Source organism: Ruditapes philippinarum, unplaced genomic scaffold (assembly GCF_026571515.1).
Source record: "Ruditapes philippinarum isolate M1 unplaced genomic scaffold, ASM2657151v2 ctg100_1_1_1_1, whole genome shotgun sequence".
Lineage (NCBI taxonomy): Eukaryota > Metazoa > Mollusca > Bivalvia > Venerida > Veneridae > Ruditapes > Ruditapes philippinarum.
Window position 1 is genome coordinate 449,689 of NW_026860686.1, and position 13,229 is coordinate 462,917.

At 34.0% G+C, this 13,229-nt stretch overlaps 1 protein-coding gene across 3 annotated transcripts in view; it reads right to left on the reverse strand.

Annotated features, from left to right (window-relative positions):
- The window catches only part of LOC132713065 (excitatory amino acid transporter-like), a 75,314-nt gene that overhangs the window by 16,955 nt on the left and 45,130 nt on the right, over nt 1-13,229 (reverse strand). The gene's annotated exons all lie outside the window — the stretch shown is intronic.

Genomic DNA, 13,229 nt, shown 5'->3' on the forward strand with positions numbered 1-13,229 from the left:
AGTAGTTCCCTAGCTGATTTATAAGATTTTTAAAGATTTATTTCATTTCACGACTCAAAAATATTATGAAACACAATGTCCGGTAAATTGAGTTGTCTACACAATTTCTTTTCTTTTATAATGCCATACTTTGAAGACAAATTTAATGGTCAAAATGTAAAATTTTGTGTTTGATAAAGTAACTTTTACATGTATAATAAGAACCCAAAATTAAATAGGTAAAATTCCATTATTTTAAATGGTTTTAAATAAAAGTTACAGAGAAAAAAACATCATATTTTGTCTGGTAATATGACGGATTCCAGTATACAGTTTTTTAAATTTTTCAATCTATGTATTCTTGAAAATTCTTGCTTCAGCATATCTGTCTTTATCATAAATTACTTTCTTCCAGTATTAAACAACTGACATGTTCTAAATCTTTTATTGACACATGTTTGCCTTTTCTACAGAAGCAAAAAATTATTCATTTTTATTTATTAATGTGCCTTTGGTGTGTGTTAAAATAATAATTATAAAATTAGGAACTCTCTTCATAGACTAATCTGGGATTAAAAACATATAAATTTTCGTCAAGTCCATTATAAGAGATAAATGTAACTGCTCTGATGTTGCAATGACACATAAAGTGAAAAATCTCATTTTTCAGATCATTTACATAAACTGGATCTATGAGAACTAGTGTAGATCATATTTATCTTTGTAACATTTCCCACATTGTTTCCTGTATTATTTTCATGTATCACATTATGAATGAAATACTAACATATTACAGTTAAATGTATGTAACTTTTGACCTGTATCAAAAGGGTAAAGTCATTGTCATAGAAACTGATTTCATTTAATATAATGGTAAATACTCAACATTGTATTTACTATTTAAAATAACTTAAATAATACTGTTATATTATAATCACCTTAGTGCAGAAACAGATTAACTCCATATATAATTTAATTTAGTTAAACCAGTGTTACTGCACCAAGCTGAGAATATGTTCATTTCCATTTATCTTTCTCTTAAATCTTTATCATTAATTGTTAATCTTCCCATTTTTCTTGATTTAAACTAAAGCCTGAACTGATAAGCTGTGTTATCTCTGTGGGGCCCATTAAGGAGTTATGCAGGAGATGAAATTTGCATAAAAAACAATCCTTTATAGTACATGTGTCTGCAATATACTAACAATCACTGTACTAACTCAACTTGTCCCTTATGACAGTCTTTGGAAATTGAAAATTTGGTCTTTGTTATTAGGTGGTCTTTAGATTCAGGTACATTTGTATTTATCATTTCATCATGCTAAACTTTCCAGCTACACTATTGTCAAATATTAAAAATCAGGCAAGAAAGCTTAAATTTAACCCAATTAAATTGACAAAGGTTTAAATGAATCAAAAGAAATAAAACTATTAGGCCTTTAATATACATGTGTAGGCTTAAATAAAACACAGTTTAGTCAGCTGACCACGTAGAGCATGAGCCTCATTAAGACCAAATGTACACGGTTTGACAGTACATCAAATAACATCATAAAAACAATGGAAAGCCAGGTATTTATAGAGGGGGAAATAAGAAACAAAAGAAACAATTAACTTCCACACAATTTGGCAAACAATACTGATAAACATGTAAATTTACATGCTGGTAATCTGGTTTGCTTGTCTAAAATCAAAATTTTTAAACACGGAGGAAATTGTATTTTAAAACTGACAGACTTTTAAAACATTAAAATCATGGCATTATAATCAAGTATAAACATCAATTTATAAAGCCAATACAAACACGGAAATGATTATCATATTGTTCCTTCTTTGATAATACAAAAATAACACTGCAGTTATAAAATATTGCCATGAAAAAATGGAAGACATAAAATATATTATGACATCAGTTTTAATCAACTCCCCCCACAATATTAAGATTGATCTGTCAGGGTTGTAATTTATGAGTCATTAGTCTCTTTTATGATGCATAACAACAGAATAAAGCTTAATTATTCATAATTGAGAAAGCGTTCTCTATAATTACAACAAACTGGCACGAAAATTTCTTTATACAATACCAATTATAATAACTTTCAGCTTCTTTTTATAGATAATTTATAAAATTTGTCTGAATAAAATTTAATGGTAAAAGACAAACTTCCCTACACTAAAATGTCACTTCATCCCTAGGCCTGGGACTCTTAAACTCACAAATACAGTAAAATATATGAAACTACAATAAGATATATGAAACTGCCTTAAAATACATGTAACTGCAGTAAAATACATAACAACAGTATAAACATTAACATCAGTAAAATACATGTAACTGCAGTAAAATACATGTAAAATACATGTCACTGCAGTAAAATGTAAAATGTAAATGAGATAAAACTGCAGTAAAATACATGTCACTACAACATATTATGAGTGAAATTTTCCATATCATGATTAAATGTAACTTTGTTTTAATATATAATTAAAATTCATGAATAAACCATATACTATCATCCCTTTCATTCCCTTGGGAAAACAGACAATTTTATAACAAATTGAGCTAACAAAATTACAACAATTTTCTGTCATGAATAATATTAACTGTAGACATTATATCAATTTTATTACATAATAACAATTTGCTTCAGAAAACTTTATTCTGTTATCTAAAGGAAGTCTATCATAGAAAATAATGCATATCCTGTATATAACTGAAGTGTGACAAAAAATCATCACAAGAAATCCAACATTGAATCTGAACATTATAACAGTTGATACAATATGTGACGGCCACTGTTCTTCTCTGACAAGCTGTTAAAACACTTTTACATAAGGTTAATTTCTCTAATTAGGTGCAACTTTGTTTATTGATGTAAGGGATAAAATAAAAATAAAGGACATATTGAAAATTTAGATTTTTTTTAGAGTGTTTTCCTTTTCTATATAGCAAGGGCCATTTACAGGCCTCTAAGTTCTGATAAAGTCTTTAAAATCATGCAGTTGTTTTCCCCCTATTAAATACAATTTATATCCCGTTTTGCAAAAATACTGTGTTATTATTTATTTTTGAAATATTGATATGTGTTGGTAGCCATAAGTTTTACCATAGATTTATGCCCATAAGTTTTACCATAGATTTATGCCCATAAGTTTTTACCATGGATTTATGCCCATAAGTTTTACCATGGATTTATGCCCATATGTTTTTACCATGGATTTATGCCCATAAGTTTTTACCATGGATTTATGCCCATAAGTTTTACCATAGATTTATGCCCATAAGTTTTTACCATGGATTTATGCCCATAAGTTTTACCATGGATTTATGCCCATAAGTTTTACCATAGATTTATGCCCATAAGTTTTACCATAGATTTATGCCCATAAGTTTTTACCATGGATTTATGCCCATAAGTTTTACCATGGATTTATGCCCATAAGTTTTTACCATGGATTTATGCCTATATGTTTTACCATGGATTTATGCCTATATGTTTTACCATGGATTTATGCCCATATGTTTATACCATGGATTTATGGCAATATACCATGGATTTATGCCCATATGTTTTTACCATGGATTTATGCCCATATGTTTGTACCATGAATTTATGGCAATATGTTTTTACCATGGATTTATGCCCATAAGTTTTACCATGGGTTTATGCCCATATGTTTTACCATGGATTTATGCCTATATGTTTTTACCATGGTCTGTAAAGATGAACTAATAATTATTTGCTACTGTTGGTACTGTTTAAACATTGTAGGTTCCAGTTTCCAAGACAAAATGTGATTTGTCTGAATCATATCCACAATATCATGGCCTAGAATTACTACGCAGAAGAACTCATTTAATTTTCTTTTAAATGTTTTTTGAAGAGATTAAAATATGAAACATAAATAAAACTTGTTATTTCAATAGAACATCTACTAGCCCTTAAAACAATCATTCCTGTAAAGTTTCATAAAAATCTACCCAATGGTTTAGGAGGGGATGTTGCTTAAAGCTTTTCTACTTTTAACTTTGGTGACCTGACCTTGTTCAGTGCACCAAAACCATTTGCACCACAGTGTTGCTTAAATTGTCCTGCTTTTAAGTTGGGACATTTAAAGTAATAAGAGATTTCAAAAACAAAATACAAAATTTTTGTTGTCAACAGTATAGAACAGTGATACAGGCTGGTCTGGCTCTTGATCAGATGCCGTAGTTAAAATGCAGCAGGTTAAACCCCTGCAAATAAATACAAGAAATGCCTATTTTCTACAATTTAATTGGGGAAAATAAACTAGATTATAAACTAAACAATGGACAGCCAATGATCTAAACAGCTTGGAGCTTCCATGTCCATGTAATCCCCATTCCGTGCTCAGCTTATGTGAGGAAGAGTTAAATCTAACGATAATAAGATTGCTGCATTCATTCTGCTATAATGATCCTGTTGAATACCCTGTATCTTAAAAATGTTGATAGGTAACTATAGTGATTAGAAGGTTTGGTTTTTCAACTAAGACAACTTTAACAATGTCAAACTTAAACTTTAAAACTTTCTCACAGTAACATAACAATAGAAAATTATGTATTTACAGGTTAATACATGACAAAACAGGGCAGGAAGGTGATCATTGTTGTATAAATACTGTCTTTTTTGTAGTTTTGATGAAAGGGACAGAGGTTTTATTGAAAATACACATAAGTATTTGCCACTCAATAATGAACTGACATTTGATATTTTATATTTATTTATTTATTTTAGTATCATCTGTGTACAATTACATATATTTCAAAATAAAAGATAAACATTACATTGTACATAGCCATTCTTTAAGTAGAATTACAGGAGACTTAAGATATTTTACATATTTTACAATTAAAACCATATTCTGTTATGTTATGATATGTCAGCTTTCAAACGATCATGATCTTTTTTTGTACCTATGTCATCACTTCTGATCAGCAGGAATTATTAAATATGAATAAAAAACATATTCTTTAAACTTCATATTTATTTTATAAAGCATTTTATAACTGGTTATCATTTACTTTTAGATCAATAAAATCCAATCATGATGTCCCATTCCAAACTTTTCTATAAACTTTAGTACAAAATGTAATTTGTTAAGGCCAAGTAAATAATTTTGTCAATGGAAATATTGACTTGAAGTGTGCAATGACTGCAAATAATGTCTACCAAATATATTATTCATTGTTTATTTTTGTTGAGTTTGATGTTTTTTAAGTATCATAATGGAGAAAAGCCAAAATAATCAATTTGTAGGTTGCTTTTACACATAATGAAATATTTATATAAACCTTTTTCATATGAAATTCAGTACATGTTGAAGATAATGATGAAGCAATACAAAGAACAAGATTTATGAAGAAACGATATATAAGGAAAGATATAATAAGGTTGGAGATGAGGGAATATGAGGCAAGATAAATGAAAGACGGGAGATGAGAGAATATAAGGAAAGATATAATAAGGTGAGATATGAGGGAATACAAGGCAAGATATATGAAGGTGAGATATGAGGGAATGTGAGGCAAGATATATGAAGGTGAGAGATGAGGGAATGTGAGGCAAGATATATGAAGGTGAGAGATGAGGGAATGTGAGGCAAGATATATGAAGGTGGGAGATGAGGGAATATGAGGCAAGATATATGAAGGTGAGAGATGAGGGAATGTGAGGCAAGATATATGAAGATGAGGGAATGTGAGGCAAGATATATGAAGGTGAGATATGAGGGAATGTGAGGCAAAGATATATGAAGGTGAGAGATGAGGGAATGTGAGGCAAGATATATGAAGGTGAGATATGAGGGAATGTGAGGCAAGATATATGAAGGTGGGAGATGAGGGAATATGAGGCAAGATATATGAAGGTGAGAGATGAGGGAATGTGAGGCAAGATATATGAAGGTGAGATATGAGGGAATACAAGGCAAGATATATGAAGGTGGGAGATGAGGGAATATGAGGCAAGATATATGAAGGTGGAAGATGAGGGAATATAAGACAAAATATATGAAGGTGGGAGTTGAGGGAATATGAGGCAAGATATATGAAGGTGGAAGATGAGGGAATATAAGACAAAATATATGAAGGTGGGAGATGAGGGAATATGAGGCAAGATATATGAAGGTGGAAAATAAAGGAATACGAGGAAAGATATATCAAGGTGGACAATAAGGGAATATGAGGAAAGATATATGAAGGTGGAGATGAGGGAATGTGAGGCAAGATATATGAAGGTGGGAGATGAGGGAATATGAGGCAAGATATATGAAGGTGAGATATGAGGGAACATGAGGCAAGATATATGAAGGTGGGAGATGAGGGAATATGAGGCAAGATATATGAAGGTGGGAGATGAGGGAATATGAGGCAAGATATATGAAGGTGGGATGTGAGGCAAGATATATGAAGGTGGACAATAAGGGAATATGAGGAAAGATATATGAAGGTGGGAGATGAGGGAATATGAGGCAAGATATATGAAGGTGGGAGATGAGGGAATATGAGGCAAGATATATGAAGGTGGGAGATGAGGGAATATGAGGCAAGATATATGAAGGTGGGAGATGAGGGAATATGAGGCAAGATATATGAGGTGGAAGATGAGGGAATATAAGACAAGATATATGAAGGTGGGAGATGAGGGAATATGAGGCAAGATATATGAAGATGGAAAATGAGGTAAGTGAATATGAGGAAAGATATATGAAGGTGGAAAATAAGGGAATATGAGGAAAGATATATGAAGGTGGAAAATAAAGGAATACGAGGAAAGATATATCAAGGTGGAAAATGACAGAATATAAGGCAATCTATCTATGATTGTTCCACAATATAAGGCATTAGTTAAGTTTACTGTATTCCTTGAAACTTTCACCGATACAAAATATCACACAATCAAGGCAACCAATTGTATTTCTCGAATATTAATTTGCTGTGGTCAAATTTGCAGATGTATATTACTATAATCTATATGTGAGATATAAGATACCATTATGATGTAATTCTCTGATATCAGAAAAATTAAAATGCATTTAGATGCCTTATTTATTGCAAATAATATTATTTGCATTTTAAATCATAACATTGAGTTTAATAATTTTGTGATTAATATTAACATTACTATCTGAATACAAATTATTGTTTGAAGGAAATAATTTTAACTTTTACAAAAACACTTATTCCATAAACATGTAGGTATTATTTGCTATACACAATGACACCTTCCTTTTTAACAAGTAAAGTTACATTTATTCAAATTTTGCAAACTGTAAATAACATGTATTATATGCTTTTATTTAATCTGTAAATAATGAATACTTTCAAACAGCAAGACTGTTTTTTCTTTTTCAAAAGAAATTGTGTATTATATAAGTGTAGGTAAAAGTTATCCATAATAAATCAATTTTTTGCTAATAAAAAAAACATTTGCGGAAATGTACCAAGCTTTAGAAACGCTCACTTGAAAAGCGCCAATACAGTTTATAGAAGATGAGGGGATAGGTGGCAAAGGGAGATGATGAGGGAGATGATGAGGGAAATGATAAGGGAGATGATGAAGGAAATGATGAGGGGAGATGATGAGGGAAATGATAAGGGAGATGATGAAGGAAATGATGAGGGAAATGATGAGGGAGATGACGAAGGAGATGATGAGAAAGATTAAAAGGGAGGTGATGAGGGAGATGATGAAGAGATAATGAGGGAGATGATGAAGGATATGATGAGGGAGATGATGAAGGTGCTGATGAGAAAAATGATGAGGGAGATGATGAGGGAAATGATAAGGGAGATGATGAAGGAAATGATGAGGGAAATGATGAGGGAGATGACGAAGGAGATGATGAGAAAGATTAAAAGGGAGGTGATGAGGGAGATGATGAAGAGATAATGAGGGAGATGATGAAGGATATGATGAGGGAGATGATGAAGGTGATGATGAGAAAAATGATGAGGGATATGATGAGGGAGATGATTAGGGACATGATGAGGGAGATGATGAGGGAAATGATGAGCGATATGATGAGGGAAAAGATGGAGAAGATGAGAGACATGATGAGGGAGATTATGAGGAATATGATGAGGGAGATGATGAAGGTGATGATGATAAAGATGATGAGGGAGATGATGAAGGTGATGATGAGAAAGATGTAGAGGGATATGATGAGGGAGATGATGAGGGACATGATAAGAGACATGATGAGGGAGATTATGAGGGAGATGATGAGGGATATGATGATGGAGATGATGAGGGAGATAATGAGGGAGATGATGAGAGACATGATGAGGGAGCTTAGGAGGGAAAAGATGAAGGTGATGATGAGGGATATGATGAGAGACATGATAAGGGAGTTTATGAGGGAAATGATGGAGATGATGAGGGACATGATGAGAGACATGATCAGGGACATGATGAGGGAAATAATGTGGGATATGAGGTCAGTGTATGTCAGAGTGGGGTTAGATTAGAGCAACAAAGACAACAGAATGGTAGAAAATATATAAATGACAGACACAAGTTAAAACAGATGAAGATTGGCGATGTTTTAGCTACAGCTAATTCAAGTATAAAAGATGGTTCACAGTCAAGATGAAGATTATGATGCATTAGGATGAAAAATGTTTACAAATTAGAAAGAGACAACTTGTTAAAGTAGATCTTATCTAAGCTTATAAAGCAGCAGGCCTCCAGATTCATGCTAATTTTCATAAAAATTTGAAAATGTACAGTCTAACTTGCCCATGCGACCACGTGTATTAAGCGACTTTTGTCTTAAACGACCACTTTAAATTCCCCCCTGATCATTTTCTCTCTATATCTTTAATGTATTAAGCGACTTTTCCTCAACGCCACCAGCGGCCGCTAATTAGTCACCTAATTGAGATCAAAATCTTTTCATTAAACGACCACTTTTACCTGTCAAGTAATTGTGTGTTTTTAGAGAACGCTGCCTCGTAAAGTGACAAGTGTCAAAAATCAAACACAACAAATAAACGTGTGAAAAACTCTATTTCCCAAACCGTTTTAGCGTATGCAAATGAAGTTAAGTACATGTATATGCGTGACGTGTATTATCCAATAATATCGAATAAACAATGCAACCCTCCGCCCCTACTGAGATGGTGTATACGCTTCGCTTGTTGACATTATACTGCATTGAATTGACCTTGAACTTGATCAGTAATTAAATTAATCGTAACAATTAGATGTAGTTTGTTTATTTCAAACGAAAAAATGCACAACAGAAAGTATCTTCACTAATGGGGTTTTCGTGTTGGAGTAAAGGACAAAACAACGGAGAAGTAAAAAAATTCTGGAAAAAATGTCAAACATGTACGTAATGGATCAAAACTGTTTTGTAAATAAATATCAAAAAGTTTTTTTACATAAGCATCCATTTAGATTATCGGAGCGTACTAATTATTCAACATTTATATAACAAGAGCCACCGCCGGGCGGGGGCAACGCTCGACTTTTTACTTTTTCTAAATGCAAACATAGAAAGGTTTGAACATATATTGATGTTTCCTTTTTATAAATTTAGTTGGTCTGTCTTGTCACATTAGTTTTGTTTATATATTTTGTATATATATGAATAGAAACATTAAGCATATTTCTAAAAATAGCAACAGTACGCAATTTCTAAAAATAGCAACAATGACGCAATTTCTAAAAATAGCAACAATGACGCAATTTCTAAAAATAGAAAAAATGACGCAATTTCTAAAAATAGAAAAAAATGACGCAATTTCTAAAAATAGAAACAATGACGCAATTTCTAAAAATAGAAAAAAAATGACGCAATTTCTAAAAATAGCAACAATGACGCAATTTCTAAAAATAGAAAAAAATGACGCAATTACTAAAAATAGCAACAATGACGCAATTTCTAAAAATAGAAAAAAACAAGATATGTTTGTAAAACATGTATGCCCCCTATCAGCAGCCAATTAGTCATGTGATAAGGTTATTATGCATGACGTCTGACCCAGTGATCAAACAATTAATAAGGGTTATAAAGTATCTACTGGTCATGACCTTGACCTTTGACCCCTTGACCCAAAACTCAATAGGGGTCATCTGCTGGTCACGACCAATCATCATACAAAGTTTGAAGTTCCTAGGCCTAGGCGTTTTTAGTAAATTGATCAGAAACCGTTTTTACCTACAAGGTCAATGTGACCTTGACCTTTGACCCCTTGACCCCAAAATCAATAGGGGTCATCTGCTGGTCATGACCAATCACCATGCCAAGTTTGAAGTTCTTAGGCCTAAGGGTTCTCTTATTATTGATCGGAAACCGTTTTAACATACAAGGTCAATGTGACCTTGACCTTTGACCCCAAAATCAATAGGGGTCATCTGCTGGTCATGACCAATCACCATGCCAAGTTTGAAGGCCTAAGGGTCTTTTGTTATTGATCAGAAACCTTTTTTTACTTACAAGGTCATTGTGACCTTGACCTTTGACCCCTTGATCCCAAAATCAATAGGAGTAATCTGCTGGTCATGACAAATCACCATACCAAGTTTGAAGTTCCTAGGCCTAAGCGTTCTTTGAGTTATTGATCAGAAACCCGTTTTTTACTTACAAGGTCATTGTGACCTTGACCTTTGACCCCTTGATTCCCAAAAATCAATAGGAGTAATCTGCTGGTCATGACAAATCACCATACCAAGTTTGAAGTTTCCTAGGCCTTAGCCTTCTTGAGTTATTGATCAGAAACCGTTTTTACTTAAAAGGTCAATGTGACCTTGACCTTTAACCCCCTTCACTAAAAATCAATAGGTCATCTGCTGGTCATGACCAATCACCCATACCAAGTTTGAAGTTCCTAGGCATAAGGGTTCTTAAGTTATTGATCCGAAAGCATTTTTACCTACAAGGTCAATGTGACCTTGACCTTTGACCCCTAGACCCCAAAATCAATAGGGGGTCATCTACTGATCATGACCAATCACCATCTCAAGTTTTGAAGTCCCTAGGCCTAAGGGTTCTTTCATTATTGATCGGAAACCGTTTTTACCTACAAGGTCAATGTGACCTTGACCTTTGACCCCTTAATGCCAAAATCAATAGGGGTCATCTGATTGGTCATAACCAATCACCATTACCCAAGTTTGAAGTTCCTAGGCCTAAGGGTTCTTTTGTTATTGATCAGAAACTTTTTTAATTAAAAGGTCAATGTGACCTTGACCTTTGACCCCTTGACCCCAAAATCTATATGGGTCATCTACTGATCATGACCAATCACCATACCAAGTTTGAAGTTCCTAGAGCCTTAAGGTTCTTTAGTTATTTGATCGGAAACCGTTTTTATGTACAAGGTCAATGTGACCTTGACCTTTGACCACTTGACCCAAAATCAATAGGGGTTCATTTACTGATTCATGACCAATCACCATACCAAGTTTAATGTTCCTAAGCCTTAATGTTCTTTAGGTATTGATCGGGAAACCGTTTTTTACCAACAAGGTCAATGTGACCTTTGACTTTTAACCCTTGACCCCAAAATCAATAGGGGTCATCTACTGATCATGACCAATCACCATACCAAGTTTGAAGTTCCTAGGCCTTAAGGTTCTTTAGTTATTGATCGGAAACCGTTTTTGCTTTTAAGGTCAATGTGACCTTGACCTTTGACCCTTGACCCCAAAATCAATAGGGGTCATCTACTGGTCATGACCAATCACCATTACCAAGTTTTGAAGTTCCTAGGCCTTAAGGTTCTTTAGTTATTGATCGGAAAACCGTTTTTTGCTTTCAAGGTCAATGTGACCTTGACCTTTGACCCCTTGACTCCAAAATCAATAGGGTCATCTACTGGTCATGACCAATCACCATACCAAGTTTGAAGTTCCCTAGGCCTTAAGGTTCTTTAGTTATTGATCGGAAACCGTTTTTGCTTTCAAGGTCAATGTGGACCTTGACCTTTGACCCCTTGACCCCAAAATCAATAGGGGTCATCTACTGGTCATGACCAATCACCATACCAAGTTTTGAAAGTTCCTAGGCCTTAAGGTTCTTTAGTTATTGATCGGAAACCGGTTTTGCTTTCAAGGTTCAATGTGACCTTGACATTTTGACCCCTTGACCCCAAAAATTCAATAGGGGTCAATCTACTGGTCATGACCAATCACCATTTACCAAGTTTGAAGTTCCTAGGCCTAAGGGTTCTTTTGTTATTTGATCAGAAACTGTTTTTAACAAGATATGTTTGTTAAAACATGTATGCCCCCTATCTGCAGCCAATTAGTCATGTGATAAGGTTATTATGCATGACTTCTGACCCCCAGTGATCAAAACAATTAATAAGGGTTATCAAGTATCTACTGGTCATTGACCTTAACCTTTGACCCTTGACCCAAAACTCAATAGGGGGGTCATCTGCTGGTCACGACCAATCATCATTACAAAGTTTGAAGTTCCTAGGCCTAAGCGTTTTTAGTTAATTGATCGGAAACCGTTTTTACCTACAAGGTCAATGTGACCTTGACCTTTGACCCAAAATCAATAGGTCATCTGCTGGTCATGACCAATCACCATACCAAGTTTTTGAAGTTCCTAGGGCCTAGGGTTCTTTAGTTATTGATCGGAAACCGTTTTAAACATACAAGGTCAAATGTGACCTTGACCTTGACCCCCAAAATTCAATAGGGGTTCATTTTACTGGTCATTGACCCAATCACCAATGCCAAGGTTTTGAAGTTCCTAGGGGCCGAAGCGTTCCTTTTAGTTATTTGATTCAGGAAACCCGTTTTTTACTTACAATTGTTCAAATGTGACCTTGACCTTTGACCCCTTTGAAATCCAAAATTCCCAATAAGGGGTAAAATCTGCTGGTCATGACAAACACCCATACCAAGTTTGAAGTTCCTAGGCCTAAAGCGTTTCCTTAAGTTTTTTTGATCAGAAAAACCGTTTTTACTTACAAAGGTCAATGTGGACCTTGGACCTTTGACCCCTTGACCCAAAAACTCAAATAGGGGTCATCCTGCTGGTTTTTTTCACGGGGACCAATCATCATACAAAGTTTGAAGTTTCCTAGGCCTAAGCGTTTTTGTTTAATTGAATCGGAAACCGTTTTTTACCGTTTACAAGGTCAATGGTGACCTTGACCTTTGACCCCCTTGACCCCAAATCAATATGTCATCTGCTGGTCATGACCAATCACCATACCAAGTTTGAAGTTCCTAAGCCTAAGGGTTCTTAAGGTATTGATT